The following is a 17,855-nucleotide window of genomic DNA, read 5'->3' on the forward strand; positions in this document are numbered from 1 at the left end:
TCCCAACCAGCACTCCAAGGACTATCCAATCCGCCGTTAAGTTGGCCTTGTCGTAACGCCTCATTACCGAATATCTGGCACTCAGCGCGCAATTATAATCTCAAAATCACTGTGCAGCTTGTACTTTCTGGTTTAGTCAATCTTCTTCATCCCGTTTAACAAAAGAGCCAACAACAACCCAACAATGACACTGCAGTGTACTAGTAGGCTATTAGAACACTGTAAAGACACCAAGGAAAGCATAGGGTAAATATTCCCTATGCAGTTCTTGGTGTCATTGTTTGTTGGCTTCTTATGATAGGACGTGCAAGCAGTGGTGCGAGAGACGCGCGAGCTGCGGCTGGGCGCCCTTGGGTGCGGCCGGCCGAGACTGGAGCAGCTGCCGTGGACCGTGAGTCCGAGGCGTTTTCCCACATGGGCCCCCGTAACGTGGGGCCCCGGCTGCGTGCCGGGATGGACCATGGTCGTGGGGAAGGCTGAAGGTACCCGTTCCACGGCTAGTAGCGACTCCAACCCGGCCATGGCGCGTGACCATTTCCGCGGTGCGAGCTGCACCTCTGGCGTTCGATGACGTGCGATTCCACCGGTTCCTCCTCCCTCGCAATCATCGAGCCGGGCGGGGGTCCTGGTGGTGGCGTGGTCTTCTACGCGCTGCTGCAGCTCCCGGCGCCACCGTTCCTGAATGGCATCGCCAGCGCAGGTCACATCATGCGCGCGATCGCGCCAACACCATGTGCACCTCAAGAGCGGCTCCGTCCCTCGGTGCGTGGTTCTCTGCTGCGGTGCGGTGTGGTCTCTGGTGGCAAGGCATTGAGCGCACAGCGGCTCCTTCCGGCTACCTCGACCGTGTGCACTCGTAAGAACAAGGTCGGCGAAGAAAACAAGACCAGGTGTGCGCCAGGGGACAGTTTATTGCCTTTCGGTTCCTACAAGACCTCAACATGGTTTAGGGCTTTTGGTTCCTGCAAGACCGCAACTCCGAAGCTGCACCACCTGGTCTGCTCAATCTTCGCGACGAGCCCGTATGGAAGCCAGTCTGGTTTAAGGCATGCGCGTCCCTGGAAGACCGCGGTGACTCTGCCTTAATTGACGTCTCCGCCGATCCTCTCGGTGCATTATTAGTCTCCAAGGTTCGCCCGCCGGAAGGAGTGTCATGCCGTCGCTGCCAGCCACCTTGGGCCAGTGCCGTCAATGCCCACGCAGCGCAGCTGCGGGGAAAAACGCTGACCATGGAAGAAGGAATGGCGCTAGCGAATGCTAGCACCCGTTGTGCCGACGACCAACTACACCACCCGCCGCCGCCGACTCGTCGCTTCTCCTCGTTTTGTGCCTTGCGGTGCGCTTGCTGTGGCGGCGCGGCGGAGTGAGCAAGTGATTTTGCAACGCGTAGCAGCGGTGTGTGTGTGTGTGTGTGTGGGTGTCTTTCGTTGTTGTTTGTCTTTCGTTGTGATCGTGGCCGTGCTCAGCGAGCGCGTAGCGTCGTCGCCCATGGCGATTCGGCATCTCTCGTTGTCCGTGCCGTCTGGTTCGAACGCCGTGTTGCCCGCCAGTGCCGTCAACGCCCTCGCAGAGGGAGGGGAAGTGTGGGAATGACGTGAATAGTGGATAGGCGCCAACTGTGGAAAAGAAGAGGACGGACGCGCGAGCAGTGGTGCTCTTCTACAGATACAGTTTGGAGAAGGAGAAGCATGGCCCGCGGACGCCCGGCGTTCGTGCTGCGTGTTCGGCTCTGGGGGTTTCGGCGAAAGATTGAGTAGTTGCTGACTCTTTTTTGCTTGTTAACTGTTTTTGTAGAGTATTTGTTGTTTAAAAAGTGCTTTTTGGCTAATCAGACCAGAGAGATGCCATTTTCGTCACCAGGGCCCGGGGCTTTCCCCTGGTCCACCTCTATTCCCTCGCAGGATTTACCTGTGGACTTGTTTCTGCGTAACGGCGTCAGATCAGTTCCCGTGGCTATCGTCCCAACCAATGATGGCATCATACGGATGAAGAACCCGAAAGCGATTCAGGCGGAACTGCGATCGGCGACAGCCCATTTCCTGAATATCACAGAGGTCCGCCAGTTCGGCAGAGGAGGTTTTCTTTGGTTTTCTCCAGACCAGCCCTGTGTACAAGACCTTCTGAAGTGTTCCAAGTTTGCCTCCAATCCGGTAAGGGCATTCATCCCACCTCACTTGGCGTGTGTGAAAGGGCTTGTGGGTGGCGTTGATGTCAACATGTCACCAACAGAAATATTAGAGTTGTCTTCACCAGCAGGTGCTATTTCAATTTATCGTTGTGGACGTCTGGTAGACAAGAACAAAATTCCTACTGAATCGGCCATTGTAACACTTGCAGGGACAGATAGACCAACAGAAATCAAGGCATGGCCCCTAATCTATCGAGTGGAACCTTTATCTCCTCGTCCTCTCCAATGTGTAAAGCGCTGGCGCTACGGACACACAATGAAATGATGTAGGTCTGCTCCTAGATGCCGAGTTTGTGGTGAGGAACACAATTCCAGCGAATGCACCAACAAAGAGGAAAAGTGCTGCCTCTGCAGTGAAGGCCACTCTGCTGATTATTTGAATTGCTCGGCAAGGGCACGAGAACTACAGATTCTAGAAATCGTTGAGCGAAGACGTTGTTCTCGTCAAGAAGCCATAGCTTAAATGCAGGCTAGAACACAAGGATACGCAGCTGTCACAGTCCGTCATACAATGTCCACGGAAGCGCGTCTTTCAATTTCAATTGCCGATGCTGTCGAAAGGGCAATGGAGAAGGCCATGGAGCGCCTAGCTGGAAACCTTTGTGAGTCCTTGTCACAAATATTAAGTACCCAGATGGCGCAGATATTCGGCACAACAGCACCTATCAGTATAACTTCGCAAACTACTGAGTGTTCACGACCATGAAATGAAAAGGTAGCTCCTAAACTCACGTCCAAAGACGATCAAATTGCTGGTCCATCTGTTGATGCTAACAAAAATCACAGTGAAAGCATCAATGAGGAGGCACAAAGCTCAGATGAAGTGGACATGGACCCCTGATCGCTAAAACGTTCTAGATCCCCTTTGTCAAAAACAGCCACTACACTTATTCACTCAAAGACCAAAAAAATACCTGAAAGACAACCTTACAAAGAACGATTTCTTAAAAGACAGCATTTTAAGCAAGGCAGTTACTGAGTCAATCCTTTCGCAACCATACGATTCCTCAAAATTCTTCATTGGAATTGCCAATCCATTAGCTCTTTCGTAACAGATTTATTGTATTTGGCATCGAAACTCTCCCCGGATATTATTGCACTACAATAAACATGGCTTTCAACACATCAATCTTTTCATATAAATAACTTCCGATCTTTCCGATTGAACCGTCCGTCGAAAGGCGGAGGCTTAGCATTCTTCATTAGTAATAGAGTTAGTCTTAAGGTGAAGATTTCATATAAACATATGTCCCCTGAAAGTAAAATTTTTGCCTTAGATGTAACCTTACCGGGCTGCCTACCGTTCTCTTAAGTAAATGTATACTTTCCTGCGGGTGTGCAACACACTCGATCTTTGGATCGCTCACGTCATGGTGCAAGGATAAAATCCTTGTGGGAGATTTCAACTCCCATCACACGTGTTGGGGTTTTCGAACAGATCAATGTGGCAAACGCTTGTGGAATTGGTCAACAGATAATAATATGATTTGTATCAACACTAGAACTCCTACATTTGTTTGTAATCGGTCGCGCTCAGCCTTAGATTTAAGTTTCATAAGTTCATCTCTCACTAGTTCATCTTGGGCAGCCTTGGACTGTGCCACCAACAGTGATCACTGTCCAATAATATTTGAAATTGCTTGCCCGTTAATACCCATGCTCGCAGATCCATGTATTCGTAAACTACAATAAATTTAAAAATGATTTAAAAGCACCTTTGGCCCACCATTCTAAAGAGCTCGAAGAATCCAAGCCTATGAAAATTTGTGCTGTAATCAAACGATCACACAAAGAAGCTGAATTTATTATTGAGTCTGCCAAGGGAGCCTCTCATAGTCCTTAGTGGAATCTAGACTGTACACGAGACTACAGACGAAGAAAAGCAGCTTGGAAGCAACTACTTTATAACCAGTTCCCCAAAAATTGGGCTGATTTACAATTTTTACGCCGCTGTATTTAAACGCACAGTCGTTCAATCAAAAGAAGATTATGATAGGAAACAGTTTGACTTCCTTTCAAATCCCAAAAACAAAAAAGTGTTGTTTAGATATAAGCGAAATCGCAAAATTCTGCCACCACCAATTAATATTGATTATGTAACTCTATCATCTGATGAAATTACAAAATCCCTAGAACAGATTGCGAAAGGCCTTGAGCGTAGATTCATGTCATCTATGTCACATAACTTGCAAAAACCAGCCCTAACGTCAGACTTTAATGAAGTTACTTTGCCTGAATCAGCTCAAGTAATTCGAAACTTACCCGTGTCAGCTCCAGGTCCTGATGGAATTACAGCGCATATGATAAAAATTTTATTCAAACTATCTCCTTCTGATCCCCTAAGCATTATAAACTATTCTCTAAACAACGCCTGGATACCATACGATTGGAAACTAGCTAAAGTAATCCCGATACCTAAAAAACAAGGATTAGGTTACACCATAGAAAATATCAGACCTATCTCTCTTACTTCTAATATGATCAAACTTATAGAGAGGGTTCTACATTACATAATTACTGTCTGGATGTCGGATAATTTAATATTAAATCCAAATCAAATAGGCTTCAGAGCTGACTGCTCTATATGGTGTTCCCATGCTGATTTAGAGAGCCGCATACAGCTCGCTAGAAAAAGAAGACAATATGCTGCTTTAGTGACATTAGACATAGCTAAAGCATATGACTCCGTAGAACATACAGTTTTACTGAATGTACTACGGAATCATAATGTCCCAAAATATATTATTGCGTGGTTGGCAGAATTTTTGAGATCAAGAGAATTTTATTGCTTTAAGGATGGCGGCTCTTCGTCTAAATTCAAACAGACTCGTGGTGTCCCCCAAGGAGCAGTCCTATCTCCAATATTTTTAAGTTTATGTTTATGCAGACGGTATTGCATTCTTCGCCGCCGACAACGACATATATTCTTTATACCAAAAATTGCAGAGATACTTGAGTATGCTTGAGGTATGGCTTCAATCAATTTGCATGTCATTAAACGTAAGTAAAAGCGCAATATTGGTGTTCCCACTTATGCATCCGGTTACTATATCTATAATTTACAATCAAGAAAACATTCCGCAGGTTGAGTCTCTTAAATATTTAGGTATCATTTATGACGGAAAACTCAACTGGAGTCCACATATAGAAAACGTGGCATCTAAGGCTCAGCGCGCTTTAGGTTTACTACGCAGGCTGAGCAACCGAAAATACGGGCTACGTAGGCAAGCCTCTTAATGATATACAAAATGTACATGCGTCCAATATTGGAATTCGGCTGTGTATTGTTCTCGGGAAGCCCTGCTTATAAAACTAAGCCTCTGGTTCTATTGGAGCGTGAAGCTTTGCGCCTGTGCCTGGGACTCCCTAGGTTTGTAGCAAACAATGTTCTTTATCAGGAAGCGCGCCTACCAACATTGCCCTGCAGATTCCGCATCTTAACGATACAAACATTTCTAAAATTTTACAGTTCTCCAATTAGACGATCTGAATATGTATTTATAAACGATCCAAACTCCTTCTTTCTTGCTCATTGGCCACGTTTTCCCACCCCACAGATTATTTTGTACAAAAGCAATTAGACAGTTTGAATGTAAAAATTTGAGACGTTATTCCATCATATGATTCAAATCAGAATTTAAAGATTGAATTAGATGAAATTTTCCCACAGAACCCTAAGTTTCATTCAGTCCGGTTATAAAATAATATGTTTCAAGATTAACTTGCACACGTACACACAATTAACATAATAGCCACTGACGCTTCCGTGATTGACGAAAAGGCGGGCGTAGGCATTTTATCGCTTTCGCTTGGCTGGTCATTCTCCTTCAGACTACCAGATTTTACTCCCGTATTTGAAGCTGAGCTCTTAGCAATGATTCTAGCTTTGCGGAAACTCCCTTTAAATGAATCCAGCGCGGTAATTATAACAGATTACATTTCTGTCTGTACTGCGCTTACAGCTTCAACAAGTTCACCGGCTCTAAAGACGTTTCTAACATCAGTTCCTCCCCAGCTGAATCTTATAAAATTATTATGGGTACCAGGACACTGCGGATTACATTTAAATGAAATGGCCGATTCATTAGCGAGAGCATCCCTGAATGGACCGATACTATCGGTCCTTCCAGTGGTGGCACAAATAACAGCGATCAGATATCGGAAATATACAATTCGTAGAGATATCATGGAAACAATAACATCATGGACTGAATTTCAGCACCTAAAATTTCCGTGGAAAATTCATTGGTGTCAATCAAGACAATCGGAAGTCATCCTTACAAAATTACGTTGCCATTTCCCACCATTAAATTTATATTTACACAGGGCTGGTCTGGCGATATCGCCGCTGTGCCAATTCTGCCTAGAAATAGAAACCGTAGAACACTATTTTTAATATGTCGTCGGTATAAATTACAAAGAAAAAGACTTCTTGAAGTACCGCTTGCTAAATTAGGGTCAAATTTAACATCAGAAATAGTACTCACTTTCGGTGCCTCGGTATTGGGATTTAGCCACAGGGACGTATTTGATGCCGTTTGTGGTTTCATTCAATCAACAAAACGAATAAAATATTAAATTCTCACTTTTACAATTTTCTGAGAGATATTTCAGTTTTAATTCATGGCATTATTATTATAAATTATGCAGTTCAGGAAAATTATTGTCTGTTGTTCTGATTAGTACATTGCACATTAACTGTAGTTTCAGAATGCATATTGTTACGGGGATAACGTTTATTTAGGGAGTGAGTATGGCTATATACAAGGTTTGGACAAGCAGCAGCGACGGATGCAAGGCTGTCGCGCGCCTCTGGCCACTTCGTCGCCGTCGTCTTCGTCCGACCGACAGTAGCAGCCCCTTCACTGTCTCGTGGCACTACCCCCCCCCCCCCCCCCGGGGCGAGAGCGCCGACCCGGTGCTTGCTACGACGGACCAGAGGGTCCAGTTACGTACGGCTTAAGTCTCGCAACGTGCACGATAGCAGAGGGTGGGGGCGTAGACGGCGCTGGTGCGGTGACTGGCTCGATCTCATACGTAACAGTCGGTGACTTGACGTAGCACCCTGTAAGGACCATCGTAGCGGGACAATAGCTTTTCGGAGAGACCGATGCGGCGGGACGGAGACCACAGTAGCACGAGAGCGCCTGGGGAGTAAGAAACGTCTCTGTGGCGACTATCATACAGGGCTTTCTGGGAAGCCTGAGACACTGTGAGCCGTTCACGTGCGATCTGGCGAGCTGTGTCGGCGCGCGCTAGGGCGTCGCGAACGTACGTGGTGGTTGAGCTGACAGGAAGTATCGAGAGGCAGAGAAGGTTCGCGTCCATACAGGAGATAAAACGGGGAGTAGCCAGTAGTGTCATGTCGGGACGAGTTGTAGGCGAAAGTAACGTACGGCAAAGTAGCGTCCCAATCGCGGTGATCGGCGGAAACGTACATTGAAAGCATATCGGTCAGAGTTCGGTTCAGGCGCTCTGTGAGTCCATTCGTTTGGGGGTGATAAGCAGTTGTGAGCTTGTGGTGAGTAGAGCAGGAACGAAGGATGTCATCGATGATGCGAGACAAAAAGTATCGGCCTTGATCGGTCAGAAGCTGTCGAGGAGCACCATGATGCAGGATGATGTCATGAAGGAGAAAGTCGGCGATATCCGTAGCGCAACTGGTTGGGAGGGCACGGGTAATGGCGTATCGCGTCGCGTAGTCGGTCGCTACGGCGACCCACTTGCTTGCCTGATGTCGAGGTTGGAAAGGGACCAAGAAGGTCGAGCCCAACACGAAAGAATGGTTCGGCGGGAATGTCTATAGGGTGAAGCAGACCGGCAGGTAACATAGCTGGCCTCTTGCGGCGCTGGCATTTGTCGCAGCTAGCGACATATCGTTGGACGGAGCGATAGAGACCAGGCCAGAAGAAACGGCGCCTGACGCGATCATAAGTGCGGGTGACACCAAGGTGACCAGCAGTGGGCTCATCGTGAAGCTGGCGAAGGACATCTGACTGCAGATGGGCAGGCACGACAAGGAGGCGTTCAGGGCCCTCAGGATGCATATTATGGCGGTATAAGGTGCCGTCCTGAAGGAAGAACAAGTGGAGGGAAGGGTCGGGTGTGGCGGAGTTGAGACTGGCGATGATAGACCATAAAGCCGAGTCGCGGCGTTGTTCGTCCCGTATATTAACGAGGTCCGAGATAGACAAGACGTAGGCGTCGGTGTCTTGCTCGGAGACGTCAGGGGAATCCACGGGATGCCGTGAGAGACAGTCGGCATCTTGATGAAGCTGACCGGACTTGTGCACCACTGAAAACGAGTATTCTTGGAGGCGCAGAGCCCAACGACCAAGGCGTCCTGTAGGGTCTTTGAGCGAAGAAAGCCAACAGAGGGCGTGATGATCAGTTACGACGGTAAAGGTGCGGCCAAACAGGTAGGGACGAAATTTGGCGACAGCCCAGACAAGAGCAAGACACTCTCGTTCCGTGATGGAGTAATTCTTCTCCGGTGCGGACAGGAGGCGGCTAGCGTACGCAATAACACAGTCGTGGCCGCTCTGACGCTGAGCGAGGACGGCACCGATTCCATGGCCGCTGGCATCTGTGCGAAGTTCCGTCGGTGCAGTCGGGTCAAAATGCGCTAAAATAGGGGAAGTCGTCAGGGCATCTATAAGCGCCGAAAAGGCAGCAGCTTGGGGTGAGCCCCATGTAAAAGCAACGTCTTTTTTGTGGAGCGCAGTAAGGGGACGCGCAATGTCGGCGAAATTACGAATAAAACGTCGGAAATAGGAGCACAATCCTATAAAACTGCGTACGTCCTTGGCCGAACAAAGTACAGGAAAATGCTTCACGGCGCGAACATTTTCAGGATCGGGCTGGACACCTGTCGCGTTGACGAGATGGCCAAGTACGGTTATTTCACGGCGTCCGAAACGGCATTTTGAGGCGTTGAGTTGGAGACCGGCATTGCGGAATACCTCGAGAATGGTGGAGAGGCGCTGAAGATGGCTGTCAAATGTTGGCGAAAAAACAATGACATCGTCAAGGTAGCACAAGCAGGTTGACCATTTCAAGCCACGAAGAAGCGAATCCATCATGCGCTCGAATGTGGCCGGCGCATTGCAAAGGCCGAAAGGCATCACTTTAAAGTGATAGAGGCCATCGGGAGTTACGAATGCGGTTTTTTCGCGGTCCAGTGGGTCAACAGCAATCTGCCAATAACCTGAGCGAAGGTCAATAGATGAGAAATATTGGGCGCCGTGAAGACAGTCGAGTGCGTCGTCGATACGGGGCAAGGGATAGACGTCCTTTTTCGTGATCTTGTTGAGGTGTCGATAGTCAACACAAAATCGCCAAGTGTTGTCCTTTTTCTTGACCAGCACAACAGGAGCGGCCCAAGGACTCGAGGACGGTTGGATGATGTTCGTGGCCAGCATTTTATCGACTTCCTTTTGGATTATGGCGCGTTCCGCAGCGGAAACGCGATAAGGGCGCCGGTGAACCGGTTGAGCATCACCGGTGTGGATGGAGTGCTGAACAACTGTTGTCTGGCCTAAAGAGCGATTTTCGAGATCAAAGATATCGGAATACGACAGCAAGACCCGGCGAAGATCTTCTGCTTGCGTATGCGAAAGGTCGGCTGATATCATTTTCTCGAAATTGGCACATAGCGACGAGGTGGCTGTGAGAGAGCCGGAAACAGTTCGAGGGTCGTCGACGGCTAACACAGAAATCGCGCATTCTTGCAACGACGACATGGTGGCAAGCGCGATGCCAGCAGGTAGCACGTGGGTAGAAAGACCAAAGTTCAAAAGCGGCAGGCAGGTTTTGTTGTCGCGTACGGTAACCACAGTGTGCGGGAGAACGACAGAGTGCATCAGGACCACGTCGAGAATCGAGGAAACAACGTATTCACCATCGCACACAGGAGGAGAGGGACTTAATGGGACGTACGTGGAGGCTTGCGGTGGCAGGTGGAGGACCTCGACAGAACATAAGCGGCTGGAGTGTCTGATAGTACGTGGGCGTCGAAAGGGAGCTCCAGTTGAAGTACACCTGTGGAGCAGTCGATAAGGGCTGAGTGCGTCGAGAGAAAGTCTAGGCCGAGGATCACGTCGTGTGGACACTGCGCAAGCACGGCAAACAAACCAATGGTCTGATGGCCAGCAATGCACACTCGGGCGGTGCACATACCAAGAACGGCAGACGAGCTGCCATCAGCGACCCGTACTGTGCTCTGAATTGCGGGCGTAATCACTTTGCGGAGCTGAGTACGGAGAGCAGCGCTCATTATTGAAATCTGCGCTCCGGTGTCTATGAGGGCCGTAACGGTGACGTCGTCCACTTGAATGTCCAGAAGGTTTCGGCGCGTAGGTACAGTCAACAGAGGATTTGTATATCGGGTCACTGATGCAGCGTCACCTCCGGGAGCTGCACGGCTTAGTTTTCCGGAGCGTAGGTGCCAGGCCGTGCAGGGGACGATGACCGGTATGGTCGCGGCGATCGAGATCGACGGCCTTGTGGGGACGGTGAGCGGCTAAACCTGGAGTGTGGAGCGGCGGCATCGGAAGCATCGGAAGCATGTGGATCAGAGCGAGGGGAAAACCGTCGAATGTTGCCTCCAGGACGACGCCAAGATCCAGTGCTCCAGTTTGAAGGCGACGACCAGCTACTGCGGCAGTGACGGGCAATGTGTCCAACGCGAGAGCAGTTGAAACATATGGGTCGGTCGCCTGCCGTCCTCCAGTCAGCCGGGTTTCCTGTAGCGCGAAGGGTAGACCTGGTTCTGGGTGACATTTGCAGGGGTACGTTCGGATGTACGAATGGAACAGACGGCCGATGATAATCCCATGTTCGCGAACTCCTGGCGGACGACTGCTTTTATGAGTGACACGGTGGGCAGGTTGGCTGACTGAATGTCTGGAAGAACGGCCGTAGGAGCTAGAGCTTCAAGTTCGCGGCGGACAATACGCGTTACATCTTCTGACGCTGTAGCCGGTACAGGCGTCGGTGGGTCTTCGCATGATGATGTGGCGGCAGTGTTAGGTAGCCGAAGGAACTGGCGGGTGATGCGGCGACTCTTCGCTTGTTCAAAGCGCTGGCATTCCTTAACTATGGCGTCGACCGTCGTACAGTCCTTACACAACAGTAGATTAAACGCGTCGTCGGCTATTCCTTTCAAAATATGCGATATCTTGTCATCTTCGGCCATTTGTGCGTCAACTTTTCGACAAAGGCCCAGGACGTCCTGTATGTACGAAATGTACGATTCAGTGGTCGTCTGGATACGAGATCCCAACTCCTTTTTAGCGGCCTGCTGTCGGTCAAATGATCTGCCGAACAACTCACGCAGCTTCGCCTTGCAAGCGTCCCAACTTGTAAGATCTTCTTCATGCGTCCGGTACCACACGCGTGCCGTCCCTTTCAGATAGAATATCGCGTTGGCTAACATAACCGTGGGGTCCCACCTGTTGCGGTTGCTGACGCGTTCGTACATGTCGATTCAGTCTTCGACATCCAAGCCATCTGTGCCAGAAAAGGTTCCCGGGTCTTGTGGGTGCAAAAGAATCACAGGAGCCGGTGGCTGCTGCACCGTCGACACTTCACTGGTCATCGCGGAGCGACCAAGACGGCGACCGCTTCGAAGTTCCGTGCTTGGTTGACGGAGCCGGCACGTTGACAGGTTTACCCAGCATTTCCACCAAAGATGTTACGGGGATAACGTTTATTTAGGCAGTGAGTATGGCTATATACAAGGTTTGGACAAGCAGCAGCGACGGATGCAAGGCTGTCGCGCGCCTCTGGCCACTTCGTCGCCGTCGTCTTCGTCCGACCGACAGTAGCAGCCCCTTCACTGTCTCGTGGCAATATCTGAAAGTTCAGGTACTCAATTCTTGGCCAATCCCACGAAGTGGGTACGAGCCATGTGCTGAGTACATCATCATCATCATCAGTGGTGCGAGAGACGCTCGAGCTGTGGCTGGGCGCTCTTGGGCTCGGCAGGCCGAGACTGGAGCTGCTGCCGTGGACCGTGGGAACGAGGCGTTTTCCAACAATATATAAATTGTGAGCGCATTTTGGGCATATCGTCGTCGTCATCTGTACATACGACTCATCATCTTGTGTGAGCGCTATTTGTGCATATCATCGTCGTCATTTTTACATAGGACTCATCATCATCTTTTGTCTCGCGCGGTTCTTCGTCTCTGACTCGAGCGGCTGCTCGGAAATAAAGGCATCGCATCGGCCGACGTCTCACAAGTGGTGGAGGTGCGGGGTAATTTCACGGCAGCGGGCGATGCGAGCAGAAAAATTTTCAGGAAGAGACGCGGATGGAACAGCAGGTGCTGAAAGGACTGTAGTGTCCAAGACGAAAGACGGCACATGACCGTAAAGAAGGAAAAAGGGACTGTAATTGGTTGTACGTTGGACGGCAGTTTTATGCGCAAACGTGCACGAAAGCTGGTAGGATGGTGCGGGCGGATCCAGGTTTTTTCTGAGGGAGGGGTCAGCTTCTGTCAATAATGATGATGATGATAGTAGCCTTTCTTATTTACCGAAATTTACCGTTTTTCCTCACGATAAACCCGCGTTTTATACGGCTAAAGCAACACCTGTAGTCCTCCGTGGTGGCTCAGTTAGCTCAGGCGTTGAGCCCGAGATAGCGGGATCAAATACCGGCCGCGGCGGCCGCATTTCGATGGAGGCGAAATGCAAAAACGCCCGTGCTCTTGCGTTGTAGTGCAGGTTAAAGAACTCAGGTGGTCAAAATTAATCTGGAGCCTTCCACTACGGTGTGCCTCATAATCAGAACTGGTTTTGGCACGTAAAACCCCAGAAAGAGGAAGAAGGCCTGTAGCGAAGCCAGGTATCGGTTTCTCCGAGCTTATAGGAAAAGGACGTTACCCAATACAGCCATGTGCTTGGCGGCTCCGCCTGATAATACAGGGTGTTCAAAACTAAGCTTCATGGTTTTCTTAAAGTTAGGCACTGAGAGGCACGCGAAGACCACCTGTGCAAATAAGGTATGTGGCTAGGGGGGCACAAAGTGAGATGATAATTATCGCTGTGAGCAGCCCAGTTAACTAAAATTGAACAATTATTTTTTGTTGACTGCAGTAAGTAGGCATGTTTGTATTGAAAACTTAGAGAAAGTTGAGTTTCTACACAGTATCAGTCGGAAGAATTATTCTAGCGTGTCCGTGCTCCGAGATATCAGACTCCAAATTTCAATTGTCGTACTGCGCAGAATAATCGAGAATAAAGACGCGACAATTCTCATGAATTCCCGTGAATGATCATGAAGCTCAGTGACCACTTCTGTGGTGGGATGGCGGTGCCATCTTCTCTCTTGAGTCGTGTTGGTGTGTTGACTAGAGGAACGTTGTTGAATACGGGCGTAACGCTCCGCTCCAACGCAGCAACCACTACGCTGGTTGTTTACGATATGTGGATCACCGCGTATGAAGACTCACGACGCCACCTACAAGAATAACGATGTGGCGTAGTAGGCGAGAGCGCGAGCCAGCGTCTTCATGTTTTGTTTCCCACGCGACGTCATCCTTTTACACAAGGCGCGCATCTGCTCCCGTTTCTCTAACCACGAGACGGCATCCTAGGCCCGCGCGCTGGCGTTGACCGCTGACGTCACGCTCCCCCAATTCGCAGCCGCGGCTCGAGGCTTCGCCCCGCTCCGCTAGAACGCCCACTCAGATAAACGGATCCGGGGGGCTTGAGCCTCCTATGCTTAATGTACGACAATAAAACTGCGAAGTTACAATGAAAAACTTGTAGCGTACGAACGGTACTGTGCTCGTACTGGATATTGTCAACGTGTAACTGTGATCACAATGAGTGCCACAGTTAAAGAAAGTTGCCTATGCGTAGTTCTTAGTTTAGCTGTTAGTTGTTATTATTTTATATGAACAATTCAGCAAGAGATCTCTTTCATTAAGCAGGTTGGTCGCGGAACCGATGACAGCCAATGAGGCAACCGCTGACACCCCAAGGGGAAACTAATAGTGAATTCCACTGGCGGATCTGGAGCGGTGTGCTGAATCCACGACGGAGCAAGAAAATCCGCCGCGGAGCGACCCGATCCCGATCGACCAGTGAAAAATAAACACGCTCCGGCAGGGATTGCAGCGGAAGTTGTCGCACGCATCCGGTTACCCATGTTGCCAATCTCGCATTAGACCACGTTGGGGGTTCTAGGCACAGCGGCAACTGCACTTCGCGTCTTGCCATTGCAACGTGCAGCAGCGCGATGGATGTTCTTACGGTCAGTCCTGCTGTCGCTCAAAGCAACGAGCAATCCGGCAGGGTCGAACGACGCCATTTCAGAACTGCAAACAACGCCACAGGGTTACCAGACAGCGCTTGAAAAAGCGCTGCAAGCAACCGACGTACCCGATTGTTCCGGAAGTGACGGCGCCTAGTCGCTGGAGTTCCGGCGAAATCCGGCTCTATAAGACGGATCAACGCGGAGCGCTCCGTCGCGGAGCAAGTTGCCCCAAATCGCCCAGTGGAACATGCGATCTTGCTCTGGATCCGCCAGTGGAATTCAAATTCTCGGCCGCGGAGCAAAAAAACTTGCTCCAGATCCGCCAGTGGAATTTACTATTAGTTAATCAGGCGCGAAGGCGCTCGAGCGGACCTCGGCGTGTTTGGCAAAAGGGACGTCCCCTCATTCATTCGACGCCACCGACGGGACAAGTAAGGCACAGCAGGCGCCAGGAGGTCCAAGGTGTTCATGATAAAAAATAACTACGGCAACTTCGCGACGCCACACTCCTACGGAATACAACTAAGCTTGTGAGCGAGCTAGCTTTCCTTCTACATGGCTGATACCACTGGTACTCGCTAAAAATACTTTTGAAGAATGCTGGTGGCCATATTTTTTTGCGACAGGGCCATCCCTCTGTCAGCGAGGGGGTGATGCAGAAATTTGAGGGGGGGGGGGGGGTCAGGACATCCGGACATCCCCCCTGGATCCGCGCCTGGGATGGTGTCCCAGTTGGTGTGATCGGGTCGAACATACATTGACATCATGTCGGACAAAGTTCGATGAAAACGCTCTGTAAGACCATTTGTTTGCGGATGGTACGCTGATGTGGTCTTATGGGTGGTGTCACAGGCCTGGAGGACTTCACGAAGGACATGCGATAGGAACGTCTTGCCACGGTCACTCAGGAGGACACGAAGTGCGCCGTGGCGCAAAACGATACCGTGCACTAAAAACTCGGCGACTTCTGAGGCAGTACCACAGCGAAGAGCAGCTGTCTCAGCGTACCGCGTTAGATCATCCACTGCGGTAACGATCCAGCGGTGACCTGCGTGCGTGCGTGGGAGGGGTCCGTACAAGTCTATGCACACAATTTCTAATGGGGTGGACGGGCTTGGTAGAGGCTGCAGAGGACCGGCTGGAAGGGATGTCGAGCGTTTTTTGTGCTAGCATGACGCGCAGGAGCCAACGCATTTGGCGACAGCGATGGAAAACCCGGCCAGAAACAACGCGTTTCGATGCGGTCGTAGGTCTTATGAAAGGCCAATTGGCCAGCCGTCGCGTCGTCGTGAAATGCTTCTAATACTTGGAGTCGAAGTGAACGAGGTATGACTGGTACCCACCGGTTACTGGAAGAATGGTAGATTAATTGAAATAACGCTCCACCTTGAAACTCCAAACGTGAAAGTTCTCGTCTTAAGCGACTGCTGGGGGGTCGTGCCAAGCCAGTAAGTCGGTCGAACAGCGTTCGGCAGTATGGGTCAGTACGTTGGAGTGAGACGAGGTCAGTAGACGGAAGAAAGTCAACTGAGGCAACCGCCAGTCCCGGGATACTGGATGTGTGCTGAGACGTGTGGCTAGATGGTGACGTGCAGACTGAAGGTGAAGCATGGGCGTTTGGAGACATCGGGCAGAGTGACAAAGCGTCGGCATCTTGAAGTTGTTTGCCGGACCCATACGTGACAGTGAAGTCACATTCCTGCAAGCACAGTACCCAACGGCCAAGGCGTCCAGACAAGTTTTTCAGGGACGACAACCAACAGAGAGCATGATGGTCGGTCACAACTGTGAAATGGCGGCCGTAGAGATGGGGTCGAAATTTTTATATTGACCACACGAGGGCGAGGCATTCCTGTTCTGTAATTGTGTAGTTGCGCTCAGCAGGAGAAAGAGCACGACTTGCATCAGCCACGACTTGCTCTTCAGACTTCTCATTCCGCTATATATATATATATATATATATATATATATATATATATATATATATATATACAGGGTGTTTCAGCGAACACTTTCAAAAATTCTTAAAGTTTACCTGTGGCAGATAGCCCAATTCTAGTTAATGAGCCGGTCTACTCCAAGCGACGGACATTACTTGTGCAAAAAATTGAAATGCATAATCGACTAATTAATAAAAATTCACTAATTAAGTTTTTAACTAATTACCTGATGGCCAATATTGTAATCTACAAATTGTAGGCGTGGAGTTCGCAAGACGGATCCACTTGGAACGAATTCTCGGGATGACACCAGTTTCGGGATATTAATTCCCGAACTTTGCGGAGAAATGCATTGGGGTTCCAGTTAATTTTGTGCTTCAATGCATAAAGCGACGTTTTGTTAAGAACTTAACTAGAACGCCAATGCATTTCTTCGCAAACTTCGTCAATTAATATCTCGAAAGCGGTGTCATCCCGGGAATTCGTTCCAATTGGATCCGCCTTGCGAACTACACGGCTACAATTTGTAGATTACAATATGGGCCATCAGGTAATTAGTTAAAAACTTAATTAGTGAATTTTTATTAATTAGTCGATTATGCATTTCAATTTTTTGCGCAAGTAATGTCCGCCGCTTCGAGAAGACCGGCTCAACAACTAGAATTGGGCTATCTGCGACAGGCAACCTTAAATAAATTTTGAAAGTGTTCGCTGAAACACCCTGTATATATATATACATATACGTTCTGTACTAAACAGCTCTAGAAAGATTCTCGTCATTTTATATTTGCGCATCGAATTTGCGATTCTTGTCTCGGAACACAAATATATATTCTGGAGATGTACATGTAATATATATATATATATATATATATTTATTTATTTATTTATTTATTTATTTATTCACATTCGAAAGGTGTTTATTTGGCAGAGCTCGGAGAAGTGCAACGTCGACAGGCAGGGCAGTCACAGCTTCCAAGCACGAGAGCCGTTGCTGAGCGAGAGCGCTCGATCCACTAGCGTCTCTCTTCTTCGCTATATATATATATATATATATATATATATATATTGTTACGGTTAATGTTGAACCGGCTTTATTTAAAGGAGGAGTTTGATGGTGAAGTGAAGATGGCGTCCAGAGGCTGCGCCAGCTAACGTCTTTCTCCTCTTCTCCTTGCCCGGCTCATGCCGTAGCAATCCCCAGTTGCCAGACGAAGCCCGCTGGGCAAGTCCAAATCACTCGGAAAGCGTGGGGTGAAACCGCTTAAGACGAGAAACATGTACTAACTGGGTCCGGCTAGACCGACGACCAGCTGACGTCAAGCGTGCCACCACGTACGTCAAGTCACTCAAGCGATCTACAACGACGAATGGGCCCGTGTACTGGGGTAAAAACTTTTCGCATAAGCCACGTTTACGTAGCGGGGTACACAACCACACAAAGTCTCCTTTAGCGTAC

The 17,855-nt window shown here is 49.3% G+C and overlaps 1 protein-coding gene across 1 annotated transcript in view; it reads right to left on the reverse strand.

Annotated features, from left to right (window-relative positions):
* Positions 1-17,855, reverse strand: part of LOC119439925 (putative phospholipase B-like 2) — a 158,259-nt gene that overhangs the window by 11,420 nt on the left and 128,984 nt on the right. The window lies entirely within an intron of this gene.

This window comes from Dermacentor silvarum, chromosome 2 (assembly GCF_013339745.2).
Source record: "Dermacentor silvarum isolate Dsil-2018 chromosome 2, BIME_Dsil_1.4, whole genome shotgun sequence".
NCBI lineage: Eukaryota > Metazoa > Arthropoda > Arachnida > Ixodida > Ixodidae > Dermacentor > Dermacentor silvarum.